Raw genomic sequence first — 16,675 nt, 5'->3', positions numbered from 1 at the left:
AGATCCGCTGGAGAAGAGATAGGCTACCCATGCCAGTATTCTTGGGCTTCCCTTGTGGCTCAACTGGTAAAAAATCCGCCCGCAATGCGGGAGACCTGGGTTCGATCCCTGGGTTGGGAAGATCCCCTGGAGAAGGGAAAGGCTACCCCTCCAGTGTTCTGTCCTGGAGAATTCCATGGACTGTGTAGTCTATGGGGTCTCAAAGAGTCAGACACGACTGAGCGACTTTCGCTTTCACTGATGCTTTGCAGAACCACTGGTGGGGCATCTCTTCCTGCCATTGTCTCCAGGAAACAGGCCGAGCTGAGATGCGACTTGAAGCTACGCTGAACTCGTGATGAGCCTCACGAAATCAACAGAGCCAGTGTCACCCTCCAAGCACCAAGGACCCACAGGTTAAAGAAAGAGGAGCCAGGGGGAGGGTCGATCTCACTTCCTGAGTGTTAAAGGGACACTACAAGGTTTTAAGACTGAGCTCAAGAGCACTTGCATAGTGGTGTTCCTAAAAGAAACTGCAGTAACTTGTTTTCCTAGAAACTGTTGGCTAATTGAGGAGATATGAAAGCACCTGTTACACTCATTTTAATAGACTTACCACCCACTTCCTCACAAATAATTTTAGCAGATGCAGAAGTATTGGGGCTTCTCTGGTGGCCTGGACAGTAAGGAATCTGCCTGAAATGTGGGAGACTCTGGTTCAATTCCTGGGTTGGTAAGATCCCTTGGAGAAGGAAATGGCTACCCACTCCAGTATTCTTGGAGCTTCCCTAGTAGTTCAGATAGTAAAGAATCTTCCAGCAAAGCAGGAGACCCAGATTCAGTGTCATTTTAGAGCCAGAAGTGTCATTATATAAGTCCCCATAAGTTATCTTAGGTTTGGGCCATGAATAGACTTCAAGGTTCTGTTAACAGCTGAAAAATACATGTACTTTGGTGGTGGTTTGTGTGTGCATGTTTTTCTAGGGAGATGGACCACTGAGGTCAGTATCTCAGAGTCTGTGTCCAAAAAATGTTTCAACTACAAGTCCACAGAGACACAAAATAGACAGGAAACAGCTAAGTGGGTCAGGATGAACCTCTACCTAAAGCTGTAAGCAACGTGTAAACGTAGAAAGAGGGAGAGAAAAACAGGCAAGTTGTCAAAGGGAGCTGAAGTCACTGATGAAAGTTTGATGAGGAAAGGAGATGTATACTCAGCCTTGAAGTGTCTCCACAGAGGTTATGTGTGAGTTACAGTAAAGAAAGAGTGGTCGCTGCAGTGGAGGAACCCAGGGAACACTCTTCAACCAACCCATCCAAGTGGACATCACCACCACCAAGACACGTTGGTCTTTTGGCCTCAGCCTCCAGAGCGGGGCACCCTTCAGGCCAGGGTCTACAGGCCTGAAGTGCACAGCTCAGATCTGAACGTGAGGGTCTCAGGTGAACCCCAAGCCTCAGCTCTACAACTCAAAAAGGTCAGAATCACAGAAGACGAAGAAGTAGGAGAAAATGTCCCAGACCAAAGGAGACCAAGCAAGCATGATCAGCTAAACCGAAGGAAACATCGCTACAACCTACATTGCTGGGATATTTACGTATGGATTGTAAATGGATTGTAAATTATACAGTACTCTAAGGTCAGTGTAGATTTTCTGACTTTGATAACCACATGTTGGTTTTGGAAGTGGTTGACAAGAGAAGTATTTCCTTAGGCCTAAAAGGGTGCAATGTCTCCAACTGACCCTCGAAGGGTTTGTCAAATGTTAATAATTATGTATCATTATAACCGTCATTTTCATTAGTACCTAAAAGAGAGAAACAAGCAGACACAGTCAGTGAATCTAGAAGAATATTTGGCAAAACTAATACAATTATGTAAAGTTTAAAAATAAAATAAAATTAATTTTAAAAAATTAAAAAAAAAATAGAAGAATTAGACTCTGTAGCTCAAAGTACATACTGCTATTGCAACTTTTCTGGAATTTTTTCAAATAAAAGTTTTTGCTTTCTTGTTTGTTTTTGACCGCACTGCATGTGGAATCTTGGTTACCCCACCAGGGATCAGATCTGTGCTCCCTGTAGTGGAAGCAGAGAGTCTTAACTTTTGGATTGCTGGGGAATCTCCCAAATAAAAACATTTTAAAGAAAGTGAAGCATCTTTCACCTGGTTCTTCTCCCCCACTTTACAGATGAGAATTTCCATCTCAAAGCAATTTAGTTAAAAGCGTCATCTGTTAGTGGGAGAAGCTGTATTAAAACCTGGGTTTCCTGACTCCCACAGAAACGTCCTTCCCACCTTCCCAGACAGTCTGAAAATTCACTTATATTTACTTTTTAAGTTTAGTTTATGCAACCAAGGTCACGTTGTCAGCAGCTAGTGCTGATTTTTAACTCTTTTTTTTTTTTTTAATCAAGTATAACTTTGTTCTCTTTTCAGAGAATCGGGTAAACCTATTCTTACCTTCTTACTGAAATAACTAGGAGACAAGAAACACATTCTATCTTACCCCAGTTTTCAACTTCTATCAAATATATGCAAAAGCAGGCAGGCTTTTCATGAATAGAGAATTGCTTCAAGTTGTCTCTCTTCATCACAGAGTCTGTGACAGTAAAAATAACTACTCTTGTTCGCCATGCAACATCTGGAGAGTGTGCCCAGCAGTGAGTCCACGTGCGCTCTGAGGCTTGGAGCATTTCATTTGAGAAGCCCTGCCCAAAGCTCCTCCCCTCTCTTAGGAGGGTCAAAGGGCCATGGGCTTCCAGAGAGACTGATCATTGATTCAGGTACGTCTTTGGTGAAGTTTCCAACAGGAAAGATACATCCTGCTTTTAGGGAGATCTAAGCTACTCTGACGGAGAAGGCAATGGCAACCCACTCCAGTACTCTTGCCTGGAAAATCCCATGGATGGAGGAGCCTGGTAGGCTGTAGTCCATGGGGTCACTAAGAGTCAGACACGACTGAGTGACTTCACTTTCACTTTTCACTTTCATGCATCGGAGAAGGAAATGGCAACCCACTCCAGTACTCTTGCCTGGAAAATCCCATGGATGGAGGAGCCTGGTAGGCTGCAGTCCATGGGGTCACTAAGAGTCAGACACGACTGAACGACTTCACTTTCACTTTTCACTTTCATGCATTGGAGAAGGAAATGACAACCCACTCCAGGGTTCTTGCCTGGAGAAGCACCGGGATGGGGGAGCCTGGTGGGCTGCTGTCTATGGGTCGCACAGAGTCTAACACGACTGAAGCTACTTAGCAGCAAGCTACTCTGAAGGTCCTCCCTGGTGGCTCAGAGGGTCAAGAATGTTCGTGCAATGCAAGAGATGCAGGTTCAGTCCCTGGGTCTGGAAGATCCCCTGGAGAAGGGAATGACCACCCACTCCAGTATTCTTGCCTGAAGAATTCCGTGGACAGAGGAGCCTGCCAGGCTACAGTCCGTGGGGTCGCAAAGAGTCAGACATGACTGAGCAACTAACACACACAAGTTCTTCCGAAATAAGCCCGAATGACAAATTCCACAGCAGTGCCTGCCCAAGCTGAGTCTGGTGTGTCGTCAAGGGGGTGTCACATCTGTCGTTCCATTGTAATACGATATTCAGGGAACATACTCCACAGTCAGAAAGAGTTGGTGTTTCGGAAGGCCAGTTGCTAGCTCAGTGACCTTGAAAAACTCATCTAAACTAATTTTATCTCCTATTCACCACCTGTAAAGTGGAGAAGGTAATATCGCCCTTCTTTTTCATACTTTATAAAGTCAGCAACCGACATTGAGTGGTCTTATGTATGGACTTATTTAAATCCTACTTTGCTTCAACATAAGATCATGATACAATAGACTAAAACCATCAAATGGAGACATTGGGCTGCAGGAAAAACAAGGAGAGAGATTAAGTTTCTGCCTTCAGCAGGAAATGCCTCCAGGGCTCGACACAGAGCTGCTGAAGCTCCAAGGCCTCTGGAAGCCATGATGGAAAAACTGTACACTCGTAACCGAATGGAGAGTGGGAGTTTCTTCACTGTCCTGAATGTTCTTCAACGTTTTGTAGCTGAGAATAATGAATCATGCTGCCCCATATTCTAAAGACAGGTACGGGAACATCCTCCTCAGAGTGGTCCAGAGATGACCAGCCTCTTCTCAGGACCTACCTCCTTAACAGCCATCCTTAGAAGACCAAGGCTGAGAGGAAGAAACTCTCTTGAAGCTGGAGACAAGCAGCATTCTTTCCCCCCACTGCCAATGCTGCCCCTCCAGCCAAGAAAGGGCTGAGGGGAGGGGTGCTTGCTAAAAGGGAGGGCGTTTTCTCAGCCTGGCTGGAAGCTGACTGAGCCACAAGTTCTCAGAACCTGCCTTTTTCAAATGCAGCATTGAGGAAACAAGTGAAGAGCCCAACTTGTGTCCACGCCCCATTTTTGGAGGCAGAGAGCGGTGCTTGACTCTCACCTGGATGAGTCTGAAGATGGGAAGCTGGCTGGCACAGCCGTGGAAAGACCAGGTGAGATGGCTGCAGCGGGATCCGCCTTTGTCTATGCCTTGGGAAGGCAGCAGCCACGGGCCTCGCCCAGGGCCCAGGGTGGGGGTGCCCTCAGCAGGCAGGTGCTGTGGGGGAGGGATCGCCTGAGTCATGAGTCTGTACAGGGCTGCCATTCCCCAGGGCTGTCTCCACAGAATCACACTGGCTCCCAGAGAGGAATAGTCTCTTTCGGAGCCAAGAGAACACTTTTTAAATAGTGCCAGCTGAATCAAAATAAATTTTTCTCCAGTCCTTTCTCCCCTTATCCCAGACCTCACAGGTGGGAATAAGTGGGGAAGAAGACAGAGCAAGGAAAATTTTAGAAAGACTAAATACTTGTCCTTCTCCTGGACTAGAGAATACCCCACTCACTCCACCTTCGTGTTAGAACAGTGCATGAGAAACTCAGATTTTGCTTATCAGCATTGTAATGTCTAACAAGACTGTTCTAACACCTGTGGGGTAGGCATCAGAAATCTTCGGAGGGCACCCAAGTTATCTTCAGGAGAGCACAAGTGAGTCAACCCAGCCAATCTGGAAACACAGGCAGGAAAATGTACTTGTTTCCAGGGCTGCAGCCTATGGAGTTCGTGAAAAAGTAGCTTACATTGGCAGGTCCACTGGGTACTAATGACCCAGCTTCTCAGGATGGAACTTTCCTGTCCTGAATCCAAGAGAAATATTCCCATTTTATGCCAAGAGAAGTGGTGGGAACCCTACTTCATGCGTCCCATCCAGGCCTAGGAAAGAAATTGCCAGGAAATTCCTGTGATCACACTTGAATATTTTTGGTTGATCATGGATCCATTATTATTTTATAATGGTGGTGGTAGTAGTTTAGTCGCTAAACTGTGTCTGACTCTTTTGCAACCCCGTGGATTGAAGTCCGCCAGGCCCCTCTGTCCATGGGATTCTCCAGGCAAGAATACTGGAGTGGTCACCATTTCCTCCTCCAGGGGATTTTTGTGACCCAGAGATGGAACCCAAACCTCTTATGTCTCCTGCATCTCCTGCATTGACAGGTGGATTCTCTACTCCTGAGGCATCAGGGAAGCCCATTATTTTATAGTACACTTAGAAAACCCCACATTTTCTTAGTTTTCTTTTCTCCCATACAAAAAAAAATAAATAAACCACATAAAAATTCCCATCTTATGGAAATTCCCCTCCTCATCTCCCTCCTCACCCCATTCCTCCAGGTCATCACAGAGCATTGGCTTTGGGTACCCTGTGTCACACATCAAACTCCCACTGGCTATCTGTTTCACATATGATAATGAATATGTTTCAGGGTTATTCTCACAAATCATCCTACCCTCGCCTTCTCCCACTGAGTCCAAAAGTCTGTTCTTGATGTCTGTGGCTCCTTTGCTGCTCTGCACATAGTATCATTAGTACCATCTTTCTAGAATCCATCAGTTCAGTTCAGTTCAGTCGTGTTCGACTCTTTGTGACTCCATGGACTGCAGCACACCAGGCCTCCCTGTCCATCACCATATATATGCATCCATCTAGAATCCATATATATGCATTAATATATGATGTTTGTCTTTCTCTTTCTGACTTCTCTCTGTATAATAAGCTCTAGGTTCATCCACTTCCTTAGAACGGACTCAAATGCATTCATTTGTACAGCTGAGTAATATTCCATTGTATATATGTACCGTTACTACCTTACCCATTCATCTGCTGATGGACATCTAGGTTTCTTCCTAGATGTTGTAAATAGCCCAGCACTTTTTAAAGTGATTTTAGATTTGTGCAAAGTCAGCTCTTTCCAAAAGCTAGTTCCCTGCTGGCTTTGTAAATTCCTGCAATCTGCTGTTCCTCCACAGTTAACCATGCCTTTATCAATTTAGTATCCTCTGCAAGTTACCACTGGGATCAATTACTTTGGCACCAGAGTGGAGCAGTACCAGGCAAGTGCTGTGTGTGGGGTGGAGGAGAAGGGGGCAATGATTGCTGGAAAGAAATCTCTAATTTGGAATTGTAGAAAGGCAGTGAAAATTTTGTTAAGAGATATTTTCACCTAGTGCCTAGTATATCAAACCAAAATATTGCCTGATAACCCCCACCGACGACAGCCACTTTCCAGTGGTGTCAGCTCAAAAGGTTAAAACAACAGTAAAAGCCAAAACCCAACTCAAGTTCCAGCCTGCAGACTGCAGCCCTCCCCTGTAACACATCATTCCTCTCTCGCTATAATTTATGTTGTAACTTATGTTCCCTTTGCCTGCATTCTTTTCCAAGTAAAGCACAGGATCTGTAAGGAAGCAAGCATCTTATGCATATTTGCTCATCACACAAAGCTAAAGACAGTAAATACTGAATTGATAAAGACATGGTGAGTGGCAGAGGAAAAGCGGATTAGCAGACTTTACAAGAAGCAGGGGACTTGCTTTTGGAAAGAGTTGACTTTGCACAAATCTAAACCTACCTATGGTTTTTTTATGGAATAACTGACACTACTTGAAAAGACCCTGGAAACGACTGGAGAAACACATAAACCACTGGAAATCATTCTTTATACACTTTTCTCTTCACACTAACTGCCCTTCTGATATAAAGACTGAGTGAGTGTTTTGTTTATGCTATTTTAGGAGTCAGGAAAGAATGTTCTGGAGTTTTTTTTTTTTTTTTAAAGTTACACTTAATGTAAACATTCGGGGAAATCCACATTTGAACTGAGAGATTAGATTCAAGATCCCAGTAGTCTTTTCCTGCCACATGTGCTAGGTCACCTCAGCCATGTCTGACTCTTTACCACCCCATGGACTGTAGCCCACCAGGCTCCTCTGTCCATCGGATTCTCCAGGAAAGAATATTGGAGTGGGTTGCTATGCCCTTCTCCAGGGGATCTTCCTGACCCAGGGATCAAACCCCCGTCTCTTGTGTCTCCTGCATCGACAGGTGAGTTCTTTACCACTAGCGTTACCTGTGAAGCCCTTTGCTGCCATATGTAATGACATAATTTTTACCCCACATTAAATGTATCCTATGCATCTCTACTAAATTGAGTGCTTTTGTTTCCAGCTGCGGCTTTTGTGATGACCAGCCACGTGTGCTGGATCTGAATGCCGTCAGCAGGCAATCCACGCTCCCCTGCAACTATGCTCCCTTGGCAGCTGCACTCACGCCCTTCCCCTGCTCTCTGTCTGCATCGTTGGCTTCCACCCTGGACTGTACATCCTCCTAGCTCAGCTGGTTCCTGACCTCATTCCGCCCATGGCAGGAGATGAGAGAGTGAGAAGGACGCAGCTGGGGCGTTTTTCCCTCGTTGTCTCAGCCAGCTCCTGCCACCTATCCTTGGCCTGTGATCGCTTCACCTCTGCCCCTGGTCTGCCTGCCTCCTGCTGTTGTCAGTCTCTGCATTTCCCCAGTCTCCTTCTGGTCTCCCAACTGCCAGTTACCGACTGAGTTACCAACCTCCTGAATTAAATTCCTCCTGTTGTACATACTTGGAGTGGGGTCTGTTTTCCTGACTAATACAGTAACCATAATTTTCAAAGGGAAATAAGGATGAAAGAGGTTGGAGATGGACCCTAATGAATATGCTTTTATGGGAGGGGTTCCCGTGACCCCTCGCTATCTCACTAACTTGGTGGGCAGTCTTACAACTAACTTCTCCAAAACCGGGGGTCCAGGTCAGGGTGGCATAGTAAGGAAATCAACAGTTATTCCACCAGAAGTTGGTATGTGGTTTCTATTTACTGAACCACTTCACGCCATGGTCTGTCTGTGACGTTACATGCTCACAGCTCAATTTTATGAAAAGGTTCAGAGAGGTAAAATAAAGTCTCCAAGCTCACACAGCTAAGAAATAACACTGTGAATTGCATCAAAACAAGGACGCTTGTTGTATATTAGAAATAGAGCATATTAGTTAGACAACTAGACGGATATTGGTCTTTTCCTAAGAAGAGTCTCTGGTGGCGAATGTTTAGAAAGATGCTTTTTTGAGCTTCCTCCTAGACCTGAGATATAGACTTATACAAAATACGTTGATTCCTCATGCTTGTGTTCAGTTGCTAAGTTCAGTCCAACTCTTTGGGAACCCATGGACTGTAGCCCACCAGGCTCCTCTGTCCATGGGATTCCCCAGGCAAGAATACTAGAGTGGGTTACCATTTCCTTCTCCAGGGGATCTTCCTGACCCCGGGATCAAAACCAGGTTTACTGCATTGCAAGCAGATTGTTTACCATCTGAGCCACCACAGAAGCTCATGGTGACTCCTAATCTTTGTTTATCAGCTATCTGGTGCTTCCCAAAATTACTTTTACCAAAATTATTCACCTTCTTTACAAGTATACTTGATCTTAACAACAACGATGCTGAGGTTTATGGAGTGTTTACTAAATGCACGAAACTCTTCTAAGCGCCTTTGTTAATTACCTCATTTCATCTCCAAAACTCTGTGATACAGGTAGTATCACTTCTCCCACTTTAAAGATGAAGAAACAGCCTAAAGGAACTAAGTAACTTGTCTAAATTCACACGATGGGTGAGTGATCCTAGAGGAGATGGAACACAATGATATTTTCAATAACAATGAAAATATTTCATGATCCAGGTATTGGGAGGCAGGGAAGGAAATGTTGCAAGAAAAATATGAGAAAATGAGATGAAAGGGAAATCATAGTTGAGTTCAGAGTTTGGTCGTGTTTCATCTCTCACTTACCCTCAGTCAGTACTCTCGGCTTCCCTTGAAGTAAGCATCGTTCGTATTGTACAGATGAACACACAGGTTCAGAGAGGTTGATTCTCCTGCCCAAAGTGGATTCTCCCAAAGCAGACTCTCCAGCTACTATGCAGCAGAATCAGCAGGGAAATTAAGGTTGGCCTTGCTCTAGTTTCCATCACATCAAGGGTGTCGCACGTCATGGAGACCATCTCCCTGATGTCCAGATGTTTTGAAATACAGATTTATAAGAAGAAGAGTTTCCCTGTATAAGCGTTCGCCGCTTATCTGCATGGTCCTTCGCTTGGCTTTCGGTGGGATTTATGCAATTCTCGCCTTCCATGGGCTACATTCATTCTTGAATCCACTCATTTGCTGAGTGTGTCTTGGGTACACTGCCTGGGTCTTGCAGTGCAGGAGTGAACGGGATAACTCAAGCCCCAGGTCACCTTGGGCTGAGCAACCTCAGGGTGATGTCAATACTGGCTAACAGTGGTTAATGTGGGGTCTTTGATGCCATCCTGCTTGTTTGCTGGCACATCATTTTGGAAAGGCTTCACTGATTTGGAAAGACTGGCTATATTAAGCTTGGTTAAGAGTTTTCATATTATTTGTTCTTTTGCAGTGCATTATGCGGAAAGCAGTTACCTTCATGGTATGATGTTTTTAAGACCATTTTATTGAGGCATAATTGATGAATAAAAAGCTGTTCATATTTAATGTATACAACTTGATGAATTTGGTGGTACATACAAACCTATGAAACCACCAGCACTATCAAGGCCAAACAGAGCTCCATCATATCCACCCATTTTATTAGAATATTGTGGATATGTGTGGTAAGAAACATAAATTCCACATAAAATTTTTAGCAAGTTTTAAATATCCAATACAACCCGCCTGCCAATGCAGGAGATGTAAGAAACGTGGGTTCAGCCCCTGCGTTTGGAAGATCCCCTGGAGGAGGGCATGGCAACCCACTCCAGTATTCTTTCCTGGAGAATCCCACAGACAGAGGAGTCTGGCAGGCGATGGTCTACAGAGTCTCAAAGGGTCAGACATGACTGAAGTGACTGAGCACTCACACGCAGTACTGAGATTTATAGGACTGTGCTACATGGCAGGTAATCAGAGAGTATAGCGTTTCAATGATGTAATGTAAGTAATTTCTGGGATCTATACAGCATGTGCTTTCTAAAGGATAATAAAAGCTAATCCCAAGTGCTTTATTCCCTCTCTGTCTCTCTTACTTCCTCACCTAAGATTCAGAGTGGCAGACACATGACCATCAGGCACTAATTTTACTAAATTATGTAATTTCCCATTCCATGCTCTTAAAATACAAGTTCTGGATTGATTAGCCCACTGAATTACCAATATTTCAGCGTGAGTTCTGTCCTACACTGTTCAATTTATGGCAGCAATTGTCAGAGCCTGAACACATTAACTGCTTAGAACAAAGAGGGCCATGGACAGGGAGGGAAAAGAGAAAGAAATATAGCTACAAAGTCAGGGTTCATTTGCATCTCAGCTGCGGCAGAGAAAGAAATCAGGACTGTAAGAGGTCCTGAGCTCACCTTTGCTTCATCTCCCTCCTCCACCGCCTGCTGTGGGGCCACAGGAATGAAGGAATGAAGCCCTTGTTTGACTGTTTTTCCCAACTTGTCCGCACAGCCTAATAAATACCACTGCGTGAACTAACTCTCATCATTGGCAAGATGGATGGAGGTAACACCTTTAAGACTCATCCCTGAATTAAGAGTTCAGTAGGGAACTTCCCTGGTGGCTAAGTGGTAACGAATCCACCTGCCAATGCAGGGGTAATGGGGTCAGCCCTTGGTCTGGGAAGATCCCACATGCCACAGGACAACTAAGCCCATGTGCTGCAACTACCGAGCCCACGCACCACAGTTCCTGAAGCCTGCACACCCTAGAACCCACGCTCCATGACAAGAGAAGCCGCCACAGTGAGAAACCCTCTCACCACAGCACAGATAAGCCCCCACACGCAGCACCTGGAGAAGGCCCACATAGCCACCAAGGCAAATAAATAAATCTTGAAGAGTTCAGTGAACTTCTCCCTTCCTGCTCCATTTTGTAAAATTGTACTGAGATACTGCTTTTGTCAAATTTCCTTTGTATTCTCATTGTGTACAAATTAAAAAAGACACAAAGTTTGGACATCAGATGAGACAGAAAACACAGATGCAGAAGCCATTGATCTAAGCAATAGATAAAAGCATAACTATTTTTCCAGACCAAACAAATTAGCCAGAACACACAGCCACAGAGAGGTTAATCAAGACGATCAGTGGAAAGCTCTGCAGGATACAAGAGACAAAGAGTTACTGAGAACATTACAAAGGCATTGCCATAAGCTTTTCTTTTTTTTTTTCCTGTTTCATACTACAACTTGAATTTTATTCATCTGGTTGCTAAAGGGTCCCCAGGGGACTCTTCTGGTGATCCAGTGGCTAAGACTTTTGCTTACAATGCAGGGGCCCAGGGTTTGATCCCTTCTCAGGGAACTTGCCATAAGCTTTTCTTTTGAAAATATCCATCCAATATTTTGAAGGACTAATTCATCTGCCTTTCTACATGTTGTGATAGAGAAAGATGACCTTGAGGGAGGTCAATAAATCTTAGGTCTAACAGTGTGAATTGGAGAAACTCACTATGGAAAACTCACCATGGAAAACTCACTACAGATTTTTGTATATTAGGGTTTCCAGTTTAAAATGGCAAAGCAGGACGAATGACATATTCATCTTGGGCTAAACAGAGTCTACTCAACATAAGTGGCTCAATGGATAAAGACTCCATCTGCAGTGCGGGAGACACTAGAGTTGTGGGTTTGATCCCTGGGTGGGGAAGACCCCCTGGAGGAAGAAATGACAACCCACTCCAGCATTCTTGCCTGGAGAGTTCCATGGACAGAGGAGCCTGGTAGACTACAGTCCATAGAATCTGAAAGGGTTGGACATGACTGAAGCGACTGAGTAAATAGACTCTACAGGTGTCTGTGTATGAATACTGCTGCTGCTAAGTCACTTCAGTCGTGTCCGACTCTGTGTGACCCCATAGACGGCAGTCACCAGGCTCCCCCATCCATGGGATTCTCCAGGCAAGAACACTGGAGTGGGTTGCCACTTCCTTTTCCAATGCAGGAAAGTGAAAAGTGAAAGTGAAGTCGCTCAGTCATGTCAGATTCTTAGCGACCCCATGGACTGCAGCCCACCAGGCTCCTCCATTCATGGGATTTTCCAGGCAAAGTACTGGAGTGGGGTGCCATTGCCTTCTCCGCTGTGTATGAATATATAATTGTAAAATTATATGTGTGTGCTTAGAGAGTAATAGTGTCATTGTTAGCATAATTGTTTCATTACCTTCTGTTAACTACTCTAGGATAAAAGATGTGGAATTAACTGAATAATTTCCCCTGAAATCATGAGCTTGTTCATCATTTTCAGATTAGACTCATGATGGTGGTAAGCACAGAAACTTCTGGAATGCTGCCTTGGACCGTCCAGTTTTAGGACAAGGGCAGAAGTCATCTTCCAGTCACAACAGGTCAGACCCGGCTTCCAAGCACACTTTGTTGATTCCAGCTTGTGCTGTACTCACATGCCAGCAACTTTGGAAAACTCAACAGTGGCCACAGGTCTGGAAAAGGTCAGTTTTCATTCAAATCCCAAATAAGGGCAATACCAAAGAATGTTCAAACTAGCACACAATTGCACTCATGTAGCTAGTAAAGTTGGAGAAGGCAATGGCACCCCACTCCAGTACTCTTGCCTGGAAAATCCCATGGACGAAGGAGCCTGGTAGGCTGCAGACCATGGGGTCATGAAGAGTCGGATACGACTGAGTGACTTCACTTTCACTTTCATGTATTGGAGAAGGAAATGGCAACCCACTCCAGTGTTCTTGCCTGGAGAATCCCAGGGATGGGGGAGCCTGGTGGGCCGCCATCTATGGGGTCTCACAGAGTCGGACATGACTGAAGCGACTTAGCAGCAGCAGCAGCAGCTAGTAAGGTTATGCTCAAAATCCTTCAAGTTAGGCTTCAATAGTACACAAACCAAAAATTGCCATATGTACAAGCTGGGTTTATACAAGGCAGAGGAACCACACATCAAATTGCCAGCACTTGTTGGATCATAGAGAAGGCAAGGGAATTCCAAAAAAACATCTATTTCTGCTTCATTGAGTACGCTGAAATCTTTGACTGTGTGGATCACAACAAACTGTGGAAAATCCTTATAGAGATACCAGACCACTCTACCTGTCTCCTGAAAAACCTGTATGTGGGTCAAGAAGTAACAGTTAGAACCTTACATGGAACAACTGGCTGGTTCAAAATTGGGAAAGGAGTACGTCAAGGCTGGATATTGTCACCCTGCTTGTTTAACTTATATGCAGAGTATATCAAGTGAAACACTGGGCTGAATGAAACACAAGTGGGAATCAAAATTGCCTGGAGAAATATCAACAACCTCAGATATGCAGATGATACTACTCTAATGGCAGAAAGTAAAGAGGAACTAAAGAGCCTGTTGATGAAGCTGAAAGAGGAGAGTGAAAAAGCTGGCTTAAAACTCAACATTCAGACTAAAGCTGTGAAATTAAAAGACTCTTGTTCCTTGGACAGGGAGCTATGACAAACCTAGACAGTGTATTAAAAAGCGGAGACATCACTTTGCTCACAAAGGTGTGTGTAGTCAGTTGTAGTTTTTCCAGTAGTCATGTATAGATGTGAGAACTGGGCCATAATGAAAGTTGAACCCTGAAGAATGGATGTTTTTGAACTGTGCTGCTGGAGAAGACCCTTGAGAGTCCCTTGGACTGCAAAGAGATCAAACCAGTCCACTCTAAAGGAAATCAGTCCTGAATATTCATTGAAAGGACTGATGCTGAAGCTGAATCTCCAATACTTTGATCCTCCTGATGCAAAGAGCCAGTGCATTGGGAAAGACTGTGATGCTGGGAAAGACTGAGGGCAAAAGGAGAAGGGGACAGCCGAGGATGAGATGATTAGACAGCATCACTGACTCCATGGACATGAATTTGAGAAAACTCTGGGAGATAGTGAAGAGCAAAGAATCTTGGCATGCTGCAGTCCATGGGGTCACAAGAAGATGAACATGACATTGGTTGAACAACAACAAATATTGCCACAAAAATCTGGATGTTTATCTCTTATTGAAAGTCTGGATCTGACCCCAGGTGGTCTTGCTCATTCACCTCGATGCCTGCTCCTGTAAGAATGTATGTTTGTAACCCTGTGGTTAGGAGTTGGACATCAGCTCCAAAAATTCAACGACTTGAATCAAATTCATATGATGCTGAGTCAAGCACAAGATATCTGTACAAAGACCCTACTGATAAATAAAATGCCTGTTAACCTACCTTAAGAAATCTTGACCAAATTATTCTCATCAAGGGATCAGTGCATTCTCTCCCAAACATACATGTCTTTAAAAGAATCAAGCAAGTTATGTTTAGTGAGTCAGAAATTGATGCAACTAGGTGATTAGATCATCTCAAAGGCAAAATGTCATATTACGATGTGCCATCTCCCTCTGAGATGCCAACCAACAGCATCTGCCTTCTCAGGCCATTCACTCAGATTGAAATTCTAAGATCTTTTTTTTTTTTTTTTACTTTACAATATTGTATTGGTTTTGCCAAACTTCAACATGAATCCTCCATGGGTGTACATGTGTTCCCCATCCTGCACTCCCCTCCCACCTCCGTCCCCATACCATCCCTTTGGGTCATCCCAGTGCACCAGCCCTGAGCATCCTGTATCATGCATCGAACCTGGACTGGTGATTCGTTTCACGTATGATATTATACATGATTCAATGCCTAAGATCTATGAAAATGGCTCATAAAAATGTAGGTGGTCACTGCTCTTCTGCTGCCCAACCGCCACCATCACTAATACATATATGCACACTTCAATCAGAGCACATCACTTTTTAAATTTTTTATTTATTTATGTTTGGCTGTGCTTGGTCTTCACTGTTGTACGCAGCTTTCTCTAGTTGCGGTGAGTGGGGGCTGCTCTCCAGCTGCAGGGCTCAAGCTTCTCCTGTGCTGACTTCCCCTGCTCTGCAGCACGGGCTCCAGGGCACCCAGGCTTCGGTAGTTGCAGCTCGAAGGCTCTGGAGCCTGGGCTCAGTAGTTGGGGCACACAGGCCTAGCTGCCCTGTGGCCTATGGGATCTTCCTGGACCAGACATCTAACCCATGTCATCACTGGGCCCTTCACTTTTTTTTTTCTTAACACATTCTTTCTTATATATGTTACACAGTAAAATAATGATCATGGCAAAGTTTAGTGAAGATGAGAAAAAATTTAACAAAAATGAGAAGTAAAAAAAAATTTGTCAAAATACAGATAGTGATATCACAAGTCTAATTTTTTTTTAAATTGAAGTATAATTGACTTGCAACATTGTGTTAATTTCAGGTGTATAGCATGGTGGTTCAGTTTTTTCAGATTACATTCTGTTACAGGTTATTTTTATAAGATACTAAATATAATACCCTGTGCTAGACAATAAATCCTTGTTGCTTATCTCTTTTACGTTTAGCAGTTTGTTAATTCCATACTCCTAACTGGTCTCTCTCCACCTTTGGTAGGGCTTCCCTGGTGGCTTAGATGGTAAAGAATTTGCCTGTAATGTGGGAAATCCAGGTTCAATCCCTGGATCAGGAAATTCCCCCAGAGAAGGAAATGGCAACCCACTCCAGTATTCTTCCCTAGGAAATCCCATGGACAGAGAAGCCTGGTGAGCTACAGTCCACGGGGTTGCAAATAGTCGGATACAGCTGAGCAACTAAAACTTCCTTTTTTTTTCACCTTTGGTAACTGTAAGCTTGTTTGCTATGTCTGTGAGTCTGTTTTGGATTTGTACGTCGATGCATTTACATCGCTTTTCAGCCCCCACATATAAGTAATGCCATATGATATTCGTCTTTCTCCAGACACCCCCATGCCCTGGGCTGTCTTTTCATTTTGTCAGTCATTTTCTTTGTGCTACAAAAGCTTTAAGTTTGATTAGACCCCGTTTGTTTATTGTTGCTTTCCTTGCCCTAAGAGACTGATTGAAGAAAATACTGCTATGATTTATGCCCAAGAATGCTTTGCCCATGTTCTCCTCAAGGAGTTTTATGGTGTCATGTTTTATATTTAGGACTTCAAACCAACTCAATTTTATTTTTGTGTGAGGTATTAAGGAATGTTCATATGCAGCTGTCTATCTTTTCCAACACCACTTGTTAAAGAGACTCTTTTTTCTCCTACAGTATATCCTTGCCTCCTTTGCTATATATTAATTGACCATGGCTGTGTGGGTTTATTTCTGGGCTCTCCATTCTGTTGCATTGATCCTTATGCCTGTTTTTGAGAGCAGTTCACTTTTTTGGTTCAGTTCAGTTGTGTCCGACTCTTTGCAAGTCCATGAACTACACATTCCATGGAATTCTCCAGG

Source organism: Bos taurus, chromosome 20 (assembly GCF_002263795.3).
Source record: "Bos taurus isolate L1 Dominette 01449 registration number 42190680 breed Hereford chromosome 20, ARS-UCD2.0, whole genome shotgun sequence".
NCBI classification, from domain to species: Eukaryota; Metazoa; Chordata; class Mammalia; order Artiodactyla; family Bovidae; genus Bos; species Bos taurus.
The sequence above is the reverse complement of the archived record's forward strand: the minus strand, read 5'-3'. Positions refer to the sequence as shown.